The following is a 13758-nucleotide window of genomic DNA, read 5'->3' on the forward strand; positions in this document are numbered from 1 at the left end:
TGCCACATTCAAGAAGGCTTTTTATAACATGCAAAATTTTTGACAAATGACAAATAGAAATAATAGATGATTAAGTAAGCAGTGCTATGGTGATGGTAAAGACAATCCACTAATCTTTTCATAAAAGACAAATGACAAAATTGGGATTTCTTTTAACAAAGAATTCAGAGAGCCTTTAGAAATCAGAGTATCAGACAGTAACTTCGGAAGCAATGGTCTTTGTAAATGTAATCCCCTTTTAAAAAGCTGTGCTTTGGGGTTTTTTTGGAAGGCTTGCTGGTTGGCAGTTAAGCAAAACTCAGAGCATAGTCACGAAAGAACATACTGAGGACTAGCAAAGACCTTGGGGACAGAAGACTAACATCCTGTGCTGCTTCTAACTGGCTGTCCAAAGCAAGGCTATTTATTTCCCTTCTTTAGGCTTCTATTTGCTCAGCTGTAAAACTGTCTGAAGCTAAGGACTAGTGCTGATATCCTTTCTTTCTCTAATAGTCTCTGATTTGAAGGAACTTAATCAGATTAGAGCCTTAGAAACCTTTTTTTTTTGCTCCCTTCAGAAATGTTAAGCAACATTAAACATGTTAAATATAATAACATTGGTATAGTAGTTTTCTAGTCGTGACAATATTGTAACAAATCATCCCCCAAAATTTGGTTGCTTAAAACAACCACCATTTATTATTATTACAAGTCTATAAGTGTACTGGACAAGTTGGCAATTGTAGCCTGAGCTTGGTTGATCTTGATGGGGCTCATTGACATGTCTGTACTCAACTGGTGTGGAGCTGGGGTCGGCTGGTTTGTTTTGCAACTGGAACAGGTAGAATGCCCTGGACCTCTCACCAATGACTGAGGTCTCTCATTTTCCAGCAGCCTCCCCTAGGCTTTTTCAGGTTTGTCATTGTCAGGTCTCATGAAAGGGAATGGAAGAACCAAACACCTTTTGAGCCTAGGCTCAGAGCTAGCACATCATCTCTTCCATTGCATTGTTCTGATCAAAGTAAATCATAAAATCAAACCAGATTAACAGGTAAGGAAGTAGACTCCACATTTTTTTTTTTTTTTTTAAGGAGGAGCTAAAAAAAAAAAAAAAGCATAGTGCAGAAGTTCATGGGACAAGTGATGAAGAATTGGGGACATTTTGGCAATGATCAGCACAATTAAATGGTAGCTAGATATGTTTTCTAAAACATTTTGGAATGTATGTGTGTACATCCTAACTAAAATAGAGTAATATGCAAATTAACAATCACTCCGCTACACCTACAAGCCATGCCCACCAGCCATGCCCACCAGCCAATCAGAGTGAGTATGCAAATTAACCTAACAAAGATAGCGGTTAATTTGCATACGTGGAAGGAGGGAGGAGTGAAGACTGAAGACAGCATAGAAGGAAGAGGGAGGGAAAGTGTAAAGCAAGGTGGCTGTGGCTGCTGGAGGGAAAGCACTGACAGTGGGTGCCGGGCTGGGTGAGGCGCACTGGGGCATAGCTAAGGAGGCAACAGGGGGAAGCAGCCAGGGCGGCAGGCGTGGTGGGTCGGGCGGGTGGGGCGAGGTGCACAGCAGTGGCTCCCAGAGGCAGGGGTAGCAGGAGCAGTGTGGCATATCAGGGCATGTAGCAGCAGGGCTGCTGAGGCGGTGGGAGGCGGTGGGCATGGTGTGCAGAGGTGGTGGCAGCATGTGTGTATGTGTATGGGGGTGGGGGGGAGGATGGAGGTGACAGGAGGGAATCCTGCCAGAAGTCTTGCAGGAATATTCCTGCAACAGGTGCTTAATATATATATTAGGCACCTGAGGATATGCTTAGAGAGAGGAAGGGAGAGAGAAATATCCATGTGAGAAAGAAATGTCAATCAGTAGCCTTCCATATGTACTCCAACCAGGCACCAAACCTGGGTTACACCCTGACCAGGAATCGAACTGGCAACCTTTTGGTGCACAGCATGATGCTCAACCAACTGAGCCAGTCTAGCTGGACTGCAATGTATATTTTTAAAATCAGCCAATGTAAAGTTTCACTCACTCATAGCCAGGGGTATCACAAGTAGAAGCAGATTGTTCATCCTTTTCTGGAAAATTCTAAGAACAGACACAAAAACAAGGACATGTTATCGGGTCTAGTAATAGTTAATGTCATTTTTTAACATTCGTTTAAAATCTTGCTTGGCGTTGACTTGTATTGACATAACCTTCAAACACTTGGTATCTACAGAACATGTGAAGTGCAATTAACAAGTTTTGCTTGAAAAAGTTTGTGTTTGGTTTGGTTTTTGTTGCAAAACTAGGGCTAAGAAGATGGCGGATGAAGAGCATATTCGGCACTGCATGCTTTACGAGTTCCAATTAGGAAGAGCAGCAAGTGAGGCTGCAAAAAACATCTGTAGTGCTCTTGGTCAAGATGCAATTAGCGCCAGAAAATGCCAGCGTTGGTTTGAGAAATTTTGTGAGGGAAATTTTTCGTTAGATGACAAGAGTGGTCGAGGCCGTGTGTCCAATTTTGATCAAGAAGCTCTTCAAGCTCTTTTAGTGCAAAATCCTCAAATTACCCAACAAGAGCTTGCGACAACTTTAAATTGTTCACAGAAAACAATTTCCAATCAATTGCGTGCACTTGGCAAAGTCCAAAAGTTTGGAAAATGGGTTCCTCATGAGTTGACCTACAACAACCGTAATCAAAGAGTCACAATTTGCAGTTCGCTCCTCTCTCGTCAAAACCGTTTGCCGTTTTTAGAGCAAATTGTTACCGGAAATGAAGAATGGGTGCTGTATGTTAATTTGAAAAGGCGGCCTCAATGGTTGGACAAAAATGAGGCTCCGCAGCCCATGCCAAAACCTGACTTGCATGCGAAAAAAGTGATGTTGTGTGTTTGGTGGAATTTTAAAGGAATTCTTCATTATGAACTTTTACCATCTAACCAAACCATTACAAGTGCAGTGTATAGTGCCCAATTGGAAAGGTTAGCCCAAGCTTTAAGAGAAGAAGAACCCGCGCTGATTAATCGGAAGGGCGTAATTCTTCACCACGATAACGCACGACCGCATACTGCAAGAATCACTGCTGAAAAAATGCGCCAGTTGGAATGGGAAGTTCTCCCTCAACCTGCATATTCTCCTGATATTGCCCCTCCCGATTACCATTTGTTTCGTTCTTTGCAAAACTTTCTTCTTGGAAAAAAATTTAATAATGAAGAATGCCTCAAAAATGCATTGACCGAATTTTTTGCATCAAAATCACAAGAATTTTACAACAGAGGGATTAAAATGCTTCCTGAGCATTGGGCACAAGTAGTATAAAACAACGGCAACTATATTGTTGATTAAATTTTGTTGTATTGTTTAAATAAATTCGATTTAAAAAAGTATTAGAAAACGACATTACTTATTACTAGACCTAATATTTGGGTAAGGGATATTAGGTTACTGGCTTGTTTATCTCCCTTCAACAAGAACTGGTAGATTCCCAGATGATGCTAAAGGCTCACTGTTTTTCCTCCCAGTTAATGAATGACAATCCAGAGTTTTTTTCTAGTGCAGTCTTTATGAAAACTGCAACAAATGCAAATACTTTATAAAAACATGAGCTGAAAAAACTGCCACTATGCTAGCTATTCAAACCAAAGCTCTGAAGCTCCTTTTTCCATGTTAAATTTGAGTGGTTACTATGCTCTAGAGATGAAGACATCACTCTTCCCCCAGTGGCTCTCCTCCAGTCTTCTAGTTGCACCAGCCCCATTTCCAGTGCTCGATAAGCACAAGTGGCAGTGGAGAGCATAGACACAGAATACCTCTGTAACTGCAGAAAGTCCTGATGGAGGAGAAAGGGGTTTGAAATCACTATCTGGAGAGGGCTGGTGCAAGTGGGGCATTGGCTAACCCTGGGGTATTAATGAAAGAACCAGCCACCTGTGAGAAAAAAAAGCCATGCTTGTCCAGAATGACCCATGTAATTTGTCCCAAGTTCCCCTGACTACAAATTCACTCAGTGACCTTGGGCAACATATTGTGTTTCTTTGAATATTAGTTTGTTTTTGAGGAAAATAAAGGGGTTAGGGTAGATCAGGGCTCCTCAAACTTGTATATGCACATGAATCACCCGAAGATCTTGTCACAATGTAAATTCAGATAGAGCAGATGAGCGAGGCCTGCTTTTCTACTCAGCTTTCAGGTGATGCCCGTGATGCTGATGCTCCTGGTCCATGGACTATTCTGTGAGTAACAAAGGGCTAGTGGGTCATAGAATCATTGGATATTGCCTCCGAAAGAACCTTGCAAATTCTTTATTCTAATTCTGTCTTTAAGGTCCCATCCATCTAGAATCCCTGAATTCTAGAAAAAGATCCATTCACATCCATAAAGGGTTCTGTAATTTAATGCTCATTTGAATTGTTCTATAAAACAACACAGTTTCCTTATAAGGAATTGCTTGATTCTTGCCCAATGACCTATGTGAAGTAAAAAGCACTTATAGTTCACATATTCCACTTAGTAGAGACAGATGATCATGTGTGTGTGTGTGGGGGGGGGGCGCGCGGGGAGAAATCAGCTCATGTTTAATTGTGACATTTTTAAATTATACAAGTGTTTTGACATCTGCCCTCTCCCCCCCAATACTGTCTCTTTAAAATGACAGATAAACACCAATCACAGGTATAGTGGGTTAAATAAGTTTACCCTTTCAGTTCCGATTTGCAGCACTAATATGCCCTTTGAAACACCAGACAGACCCGACAATGGCCAACAGTAAATTTCAGACCTGCAGAGTTTAAAAGTTCAGGTTCTCTGAGTATTCTGTGCTTCAGTGGCATTTGTCCAAAACTGCTCCCTCCCTGTAGTTGGGGGAACATTAAATGTACCAGTGAAAAAAGCTTTTTTCCCCCAGTCCATATACTGGTGTCAGGGAGATTGTTCCTTATGTGCACCAAAGAGAAAATTCCCAATTCTGCAGAAGGGAACATGCAGAGGGCCCCCAGCAGAGTGGGTCCTGCCTTCTCTGGTAGGGGTAGTGAACAAGGGAAGAACTGCACAACCTCCTTCCAATCCCACTCATCTCCCTCTGGGTACAGGTGACTCAGTGGCCTGCAGCAGCCTTAAGTTTGGGAGGAGACGAATGTGGTAAAGGGAACTTCTCTACACAGGTTGAGCTACTCAGGGCGGATTTCAGGTAGACCATCTTATGGAAGAGTCTGTTGCTGAGAAAACCACCAAGGAGAAAAGGTGCAACTGGAAAAGGACTTTACTTCATTGATGCTAACAATGAATAAAGGAAAGAGGATAGAGAACAGACAGCCACTGATAATGTATGAGGACTGCATTGCTGTGAGGAAGGCCAGAGGTAGACCAAATCCAAAATAGTAAGGCCAATTCTTCTCAGGGTTTGACAATCGCTGGTGCATTTAAATGCCTTTATTGAACCAATGATATTCAAAGCAGTATAGTGAGTAGAGAAGGGACATATGAAGGAGACTAACCAGCTGACCAACAAGGTGGATGGGAAAGAGACTCACAAACATCCCTTGGGTCAGTGGTCGGCAAACTCATTAGTCAACAGAGCCAAATATCAACAGCACAACAATTGAAATTTCTTTTGAGAGCCAATTTTTTTTTAACTTAATCTTCTGCTAATGCCATTTCTTCAAAATAGACTCGCCCAGGCAGTGGTATATATTTTGTGGAAGAGCCACACTCAAGGGGTCAAAGAGCCGCATGTGGCTCGAGAGCCCCCGTTTGCCAACCACTGCCCTGGATGAAGAAAAGAGCCTGAAGCAGAAGGTTGAAGAGCATTTCAGCAATGATATTGCTAACACTAGGAAATAGGTGAGGCTTCCTGGCTAATACCTCAAATGCCAGGTCAGCCATATCTTGGAACCAAATGGCATTCACAATTTTGCTAAGCACAAAATGGGGGGGCACTCAAAGAGGACTGAAAATTGATGTGAGGAAGAATTCCAGCCGCAACCCAACATCTCCATGTAGAGATGGATCTCAGTCATTTGGGAAGTTACTGACTGAAGTACAGGAATACATACTCGATAAAACAAGAGAAAGCTGAACCAGAATACTCCAAGTGCAGCACTGGAAAATTCTACTAATGATACCTGGTTCACTCTCTAGCTTCTTCTCTATGCTTTGGGCTCTCCTTTGTGCCAAGACACTACTTGCCCTTCTTCAATGCTGCTCCTCTCTCTTTCGCTGAATTTAGAGCATCGAGCTTTGAGATGGTACAAATTTTCCAGATGGAGTCTTTGATTCCCCCAGAGGAGTCTCCTGCTTACGTCATTTTGTGGTCACCAGAATATATAACTGGACAATCAATGGGTTCGTGCTGCCTGTCACTACTTGAGCCAATTAAGCAGAGATGGTTGAGTCACATATGAGCCTTTATTCCAATACTGCCAGCAGTTTGGGAGAGCAGCGCATCACCCACAAAACTCTGCTCTCGAGATGGGGTATTCTTTACATTTGCTTTGAACTACCTGCCCAAGGCCACTCTTCTCAAGTGTTCACTGTATACAGTATAATATAGCTATTCTTATTTATAATTGGCAAACAGAGCAGTAGAGAAACAGCACAGAATTATACACCAAGTAGGAGCTACCCAGAGGCAATGGTTGGCAGTCTTTCAATATTTCTCCATGTGGGTAAGTACAGTGGCAGGTAGAACAATATACAATATATATATATATATATATATATATATATATATATATATATATATATATATATATATATATATAACTACTATTATACAGCACACTTTCCCCAACCCCCTCATGTTCTCTCAAGCACATAGCTCATTAATCTTAAATCTAAGACTTGCTTCTTTCTCATGAATAAAGTGATGAGTGCTTTTAGTGAGCAGTACCAGCAGATGCTACACTCTGGCCTCGTTATGGGAGCGGGTTTGTCCTAAATGGGTGGGCATGTTTTCTGCATTTGCAACTTGGATTTCAAGGCTGCAAATAATAATGCAGAGGAAGCTGGAGTACTGAAGAAAAGAATAAAGAGCAAAGAACTAAAACCAACAGGGAAAGGCAATTACAAGGTGTATTAATGTACACTCTGCAGAGGGAGGGATTTATTACACTTTCAGGTTTTTGTGTTTTGTTTAGTTTTGTTTTTTACATGAAAGGTAAGGGGGGAGGAACTGATATTTGTCGTCTGAATTGGATAGTGCAGTTGCAAAGAATAAAGGGAGCTTTTAGAAAGTGGGCAGCTGTGGCAGAGCCTGAAGCCATGGTACTTGATACTGCAATATACCCTCTTAGTGATTCTGAGCAGCTTTTGAGAACAGCAGGGGAGGCATTCAGAGTAGAGAACAATAGCACATGTCAAGAATGAAAGAAAGAATATAGAGTTTAAAAGACTGTTGATTGACAAGTAGAGCAGATCAAAGAGAAAAATTCATATCAAGTATTAATGATTATAATGCTACTAGAGATCAATAAGTATAAGAAACTATAGCAAAAAACAAAAAGCCAATAGCATTCAATCTTTAAAACAAATACATGAGAACAGAAAACGAAGAAACTGGTCAAAGACTGAGTCAGTCATCACTTAATCTATTCTGATTTTTTTTTTTTTTTTTTTTTTTTTTTTTGCTGTGTAGTTTGTTACTCAACTAATCAATAAAAAGGAAGTTTCATAAGTGTGTTTGAAATTATACAGTGGAAGTATTTTAGAGGAAGCACAAGATGGGGCTCATGTATAATCCATAGCAAATCCAGCCTCAGAGACAATATCCAAATGTGAGCTTTTTTTTTTTTTTTTTTTTTTTTTTTTTTTTTTTTTTTTCCTTCAGTGTGAGCTTTTGCAATCTCTCTGCAGGAAATCTTTTGACTATTCAGAATCTACATCATCTGGGTCCTCTGGGCTAGTTTTCACTTCTCACTTCCATTCTGTTCCCCACACAGGTGTGGATATGTAAAGCTTCCTCTGGCAGATTGAGAGGTAGGGCTGGAAGGAAAAACCCTGCTTCTGGAAACTTGCTCAGGCTTGCTCAGGACCAGGGTGGTTTAGAAGCTCAGGGAGAAATGTTGAAATCAGTCATTGCAAAATCGCTTTTGCAATAAGTAATGAATAAAAACTGAAGGAAAATCTCTTTCCTCCTCAAAGTAAAAATCTACCATAGAACTTGTCTAAACAGCTCCTCATAATAGAACTTGAAAGGCAATATAAACTAAAGTGTTTCCCAAGACCAAGACCAGAATCTCCGGCCATTTTTGATGGCTTCATTCCTTCAGTAAATATCTGTCAAGACATGGTATGTGGCAATTCAGCCCTGGACAGTGCAGAAGAACAGGAACACAGCGACTCCATTTATGCTCGGACAGTCAATTGTTCTCAATTGCTCCTCAGTTGTTCACTATCCTCTGGCCCTGGTTATTTTCATCATAACATCTGAATTCTATTATTTTGAAAATGGGGTCTATCTCAACCCACTCCAATATTACTGTGAAAGATCCATAAGAATTGTTCACTGCTTTATGGTCAGCATTTAAAATAGTGCCCATATAGAGTAGTATCTTAAAAATTGTGTATTAAAGAACTGAATGACAATGATGTAAACCACCCAACAACCTTCCAGTTTAAATACAATACAGAGGTGGGCAAATAGGTTTACAGGTGTGGGTACACAAAACAATTTATGCTTGTATCATTACTTATTGATTATCATATTATTTCCTTGTATTACAACCGTAAACATATTTTGCACACCCTTGCATTATACATAATGAGAAAACTACAAAGAAGTGAAAGACTTCAAAGAAAAATCAGTAACTTTCTATAATAGTTAAATTTTCAAAAGATTGCTTGGAATAAGACCTTCAGAAAAAACTCTCCCCAGCACCTTATCAACTTCCATTTGAGGATTCAAACTGGAGTGAACAAATTTAAATAATTGTGAAAGGAATAGCCAACTCTTTTTTTTTTTTTTAAATGACATCCTGGAAATAATATGTTTTGATAAATAGAAAATGATAAAGTCTAGAAATTATGCAAATAAGGCACATGCGAATTGAATATGTGTCAAGAAATCATTTGAGATCAGCAAAAATGTATTGGAGTGTTCAATAAAAAGCACCAGTAAAACTGGTTTGTCTTTTTAAAAATAAATGTGTTTCTCTTTCTCTTTATTCCAATCAATTTGCATACAACTCGAATGTAATTAAAAATAAGGTTCTAGAAAGAGATCATTGGTAACTGGTAATATAATTTGTAGTGGGAAATTTATATAATTTTCTAATTAATATTTCAAAATCTAAAGAACTAAGTCACAAGAGAGTTAATAAACAGTAAAAATATTTGTAATGCATGTTACAGAGAACTAATGCCCTCAATGTATAAGGAGGTTTTATTAAGCAATATGAAAAATACCAAAAAAAAAGTGAAGAGAAGGCTTAAAATGGAAAAGAAATATAGAGACTTTATAATAAATGAAATGATTTTCAATCTTATGCATAATTGAAAGATGCAAAATAAATGAACAAGATATGATTTCCTATCTTAAAAATGTGAAGTTGTATGCAAAAAAGTGAAATATTTATTATACAATATCGATTGTCTATTGCAAAAATATGTATTCCAACATGAAGTATAAAATGAATTGTTATGTTCTTGAAAGGTAATTTAGCAACATCTATGAAAATTAAAACAGGTTCACTTATTCCCACAAAAAATTCTCTAAAAACTTTTAGATATACTTCCATAAATACAAAACATGATAATGGTTAGAGACAGTAAAGAAGAGAAGAATGAGGAAGAGGAGAAGAAAGAAGAAGGAAAGAAGATGAAGGAGGAGAGCAAGAAGCAGTAGCAGCTACTGCTAACTGTTTATTTTTAGATTGTTAAACTGTATGGTGGAATGTTATTCAATAGTTGAAGAAAGGAAGTAGTTGGGTATGTTGATATAGAAAGATTTCCAAAATAATAGAAAAAGGTAAGATGTTAACAGTGTTAAAAACCATATTAAAAAGAAAAGATCCATGTACTCTAGAAGAATGTATATGAAATTATTTTGGTTATTAAGTGATTATCATTCAGCCCCAAACCCATCCTTCCACACTCTGTTTTGCTGAAGTTGGAACTCTACAAATCATATTTCTCCTTTACCATTTCACTCCCTATTAAATTCTAGTCATAGGATCACTGATCATTGTTTTTCTTTAAGATATAAGACTGGAGCCTGGAATATAAGGGAAATGTATCTTTCAAAACATGTCACATCAGTAAAAGTTCAGAAGGCTGGAAACCTAGAACCCCCCAGTGGAAAGTCCAAATGGGTGTGTGTTCAACACTAGTCTTTCCAGTTTCTGCACCAGTAAGTATCCCTGGCATCCACTTTTAAAGGTTCTTTCTCAACTTTCCCCAGATTCCATATCAGCACAGGTATACCAGATGGACAAAGTGATAAATAGACTGGCCTAGTGGAAGAATAAACTTCTAATTTTAGAAAATGAGTTAATTTGAAAATGGCAAGCAAACATTTTCTAGCCACTAGAAGATAAATACCAGATAGTATGGCAGTGTTTTTAAAATGTTTCTGACCTACAGGGAGAATGGAAAAAGTATGTTTTGCTTTTGAACTACTAAAAAACACACACATACACAGTGAAACAAAAGTTTTATCAAAGAACATCTTAACCTTAATACATGTCATAGAATGAATGTAAAGTGTATAACTTGTTTAGTCCATGGTGACACCAGTGGTCTATTTTCTACTTACTGGGGAAAAAAAAACATATTGAAGGAAACAGATGTGGTCTCTGCCCTCAGGTAGCTTGCATTCTTACTGTGAGGTCCATAGCTGAAAACTGCTACTTGATCATGCCATCAGGTCACAGTGAAAGGCCAATTCAACATAGCCTTTTACAATGATTCAAAGAATGAAGGTCTCTGTAGCACAAAGCCAGGAGAAAGCAAACCACATAAACAGAAGAATCACTTTGTCATGAAGCCTAATTCTCTTACTATAATAGTTCTCAACCACAGGTGGTTTTGTCTTCCAGGGGGATATTTTTTTGCTTATCACAAGGCAGGGGAGAGGGGCTGAAATTGGCACCAAGGGGTAGAGGCCAGGAATGATGCTAAACATCCTACAAGGCACCAAACAGGTCTCACAACTAAGAATTATCTGGCCCCGTATCAATAGTACACAACTTGAGAAAGCCTGTGTTATAGGAACTGAACCATTATGGTTACTGGTGATTGGAGGCATCTTCAGAGACTTGGTGTGGGAGTCATTTTTACCTACTTGGGCAAGGCTCCAAAATCCCAGTTTCAATGTCCTCATCTGCAAAATGGGTATAATAATATCTGCCCACCTCCATAATTGGTTGAGAAGTGAAAATCAATCCAAAGATAAACATTTTTGGAAGTAGATTAGGTGGTCAATTTCAAATGGGTACATTTATTATTATTATTATTATTATTATTATTATTATTATTATTTGCCTTTCCATAAAATAAATTGAAAATTGCAGGCAAACTTCAAAGATTCTGTTAATTAAGAGAGATGTATTTAAAAACACAGCCTTGGTATAACTATGGCACCAGCTAATTTTCATGACTCAGAATATGGCTCATTTGGCGGGGGTGAGGGTGGGGGTTGGAAGGGTTACAACATCACGGGTTCAAAAGGAAATCAAAATTAAATTAGTTTCTTACTAGTGCCAACATTCCAAATATCTGATGTAAAAATAAACATAGACTATATTATTACACATTATTCATTCTGTTTATAGATACTTTCCTTTTTAATACTATCCCAGACCCAGGGAGTCAATAATACAAACCATGCCAAGAATCACGAATTGTGTCTTGCTCAGTACTTGACTGTTTTTTTAAGTTAGGGTTCACTTAAAAACCAACTCGTCAGTAGCTATTATAGAACATGAGAGGGTGAGTCAGTAATTTTTTTCTCCCTTTGCATGCTCACACCTCAGTATTGGTGTCTCTCTTGGAGGAGAGTTTGTCCTATAGCTTCCTTTGGTATCCTGGTCTGTTCACTCCTTTGTGTCACCAGCACATACTCTGATTGTGAGTCCAGAAGGAACAATCTTGCTTTATCCAAGGTATAACTTTGTAAAGAGTTGGTATGCAATGCAGTGAATTGAGTTCTGTGAATATTTCTCAAGAGAATTGTCCTCTTTGCTTTGAGTCTTTCCTTGCTCTCCTACACATCTGCAGAGACTCTTGGAAGAAAACAAATGTGGTCCCTCTGCTCATATTGTTTGATTTCTCACTGTGCAGCCAATAAGTTTAAGAAATGCTGCTGAATCATGCCATTAGGTCCTAAAACAAATTCACCATAGCTCCGGACAACATTTTGAAAAATAAGGACCCCATTAACATTTTTACTGGAACATCGTAGGATCAGCACAAGCCCCACAGTGCAGAGCAAGTTGGGACAGGGCTATGTGCTAGGTGGACATGGAGCTGGAACAGTCACAAGGATTATGATGGCATTAGGGAGGAGCTAAGATAGAGCTGATAGAATGGTAGCTTTTCAAAGTTACTTAAGCCAAAGGACAGAATATTTACTAAAGTTAAGCCATTCTTTGAGACCCTTTCAAAAATTTTATTAAAGTATAAGTAAGGACAGTCTTGGTTAACAGAACCAAACTTTCCTTCAGTACTTATTAAGAACTAAATATTGAAGTCTAGTGGATTTTGGGATTATAGGGATGAAAAACACTTGGACACTTTCCTCAAAAAACTAATGCTCTGTTGAGAAATCAAGAATGTCTACAAATAATGGCCCATAGTGGGATGCATGTTAATGGAGGGATATGAGTGCACTGGCTCTTTCTGGGAGTATCACAGAATGGGTAATGCTTAATAGGAGACTTAAAGGGAAAATAGAACAAAGCATAGGGAATACCTGGCACAGGGTATGTGATCATGAATTCCAATGATATAAGCTAAGAAGTAAGATTCATATCAGGGGATGTCTCTAGATAATCCTGGCAAGGTCAGACCTGAAGAACTATGTATTCCAAGCTATGATGTTTGGGTTTCATAAGAATGCATTTTCCATACTTTGTCATTTATGCACTGATAAATTTTCCAGATTAAGTGGGGTGCTCACATAGGTTGTTATATTTTTCTTTTGCTATTGCATTGCACTAAGAAATTAATTTATCATCTACCACCATAATCTATAACAGAAATTCCTACTGAAAAATATTTCATATCTTGTTCTTGCCTTTCTGGAAACACCTAAAGCAACACTTCCTAGCTCCTTTACTATAGATGAAGGGACTTATTCTAGCCAATAGTCTGGGATATGAATCACTTCAGGGCTGAGACAGAAAATAGCTTTAGTGCATTTTCAAATCTCTCCACAGTAGCTCTCGAGGGCCTCATGTGTAGGTGGCATTGCTATAATGTGTCAGCCAGTATTCTGAAATCCTTCATCAGCGCTTGAAAAATGCCACTAGATCAGCAGAGAACTTTGTATGAGTCAAAGATCAACTTTATTTTTTTTATATATATTTATATTGATTTCAGAGAGGAAGGGAGAGGGAAAAAGAGATAGAAACATCAATGATGAAAGAAAATCATTGATCGGTTGCCTACTGCACACCCCCCACTGGGGATTGAGCCCACAACCTGGCTATATGCCCTTGACTGGAATTGAACCCAGGACCTTTCAGTCTGCAGTCTGACACTCTATCTACTGAGCCAAACCGGGTAGGGCCAGAGATCAACTTTTGTATTAAGCCTCTAAGATATAAGGGTTTGTTTGTTACTGTAGGT

General features: G+C 38.8%; 1 pseudogene across 1 annotated transcript; it reads right to left on the reverse strand.

The window, feature by feature from the left end:
* Positions 1-5068: 5068 nt before the first annotated feature.
* LOC311624798 (etoposide-induced protein 2.4 homolog) lies at positions 5069-11327 on the reverse strand (annotated as a pseudogene). The gene is made up of 3 exons: positions 11252-11327; positions 5736-6264; positions 5069-5512 (listed from the first exon to the last, which is right to left on the reverse strand). The product of its transcript is annotated as an etoposide-induced protein 2.4 homolog (transcript).
* Between the last annotated feature and the right edge of the window lie 2431 nt (positions 11328-13758).

The sequence above is a fragment of the Pipistrellus hanaki genome, assembly GCF_964339955.1.
Source record: "Pipistrellus hanaki genome assembly, chromosome: 6".
NCBI lineage: Eukaryota > Metazoa > Chordata > Mammalia > Chiroptera > Vespertilionidae > Pipistrellus > Pipistrellus hanaki.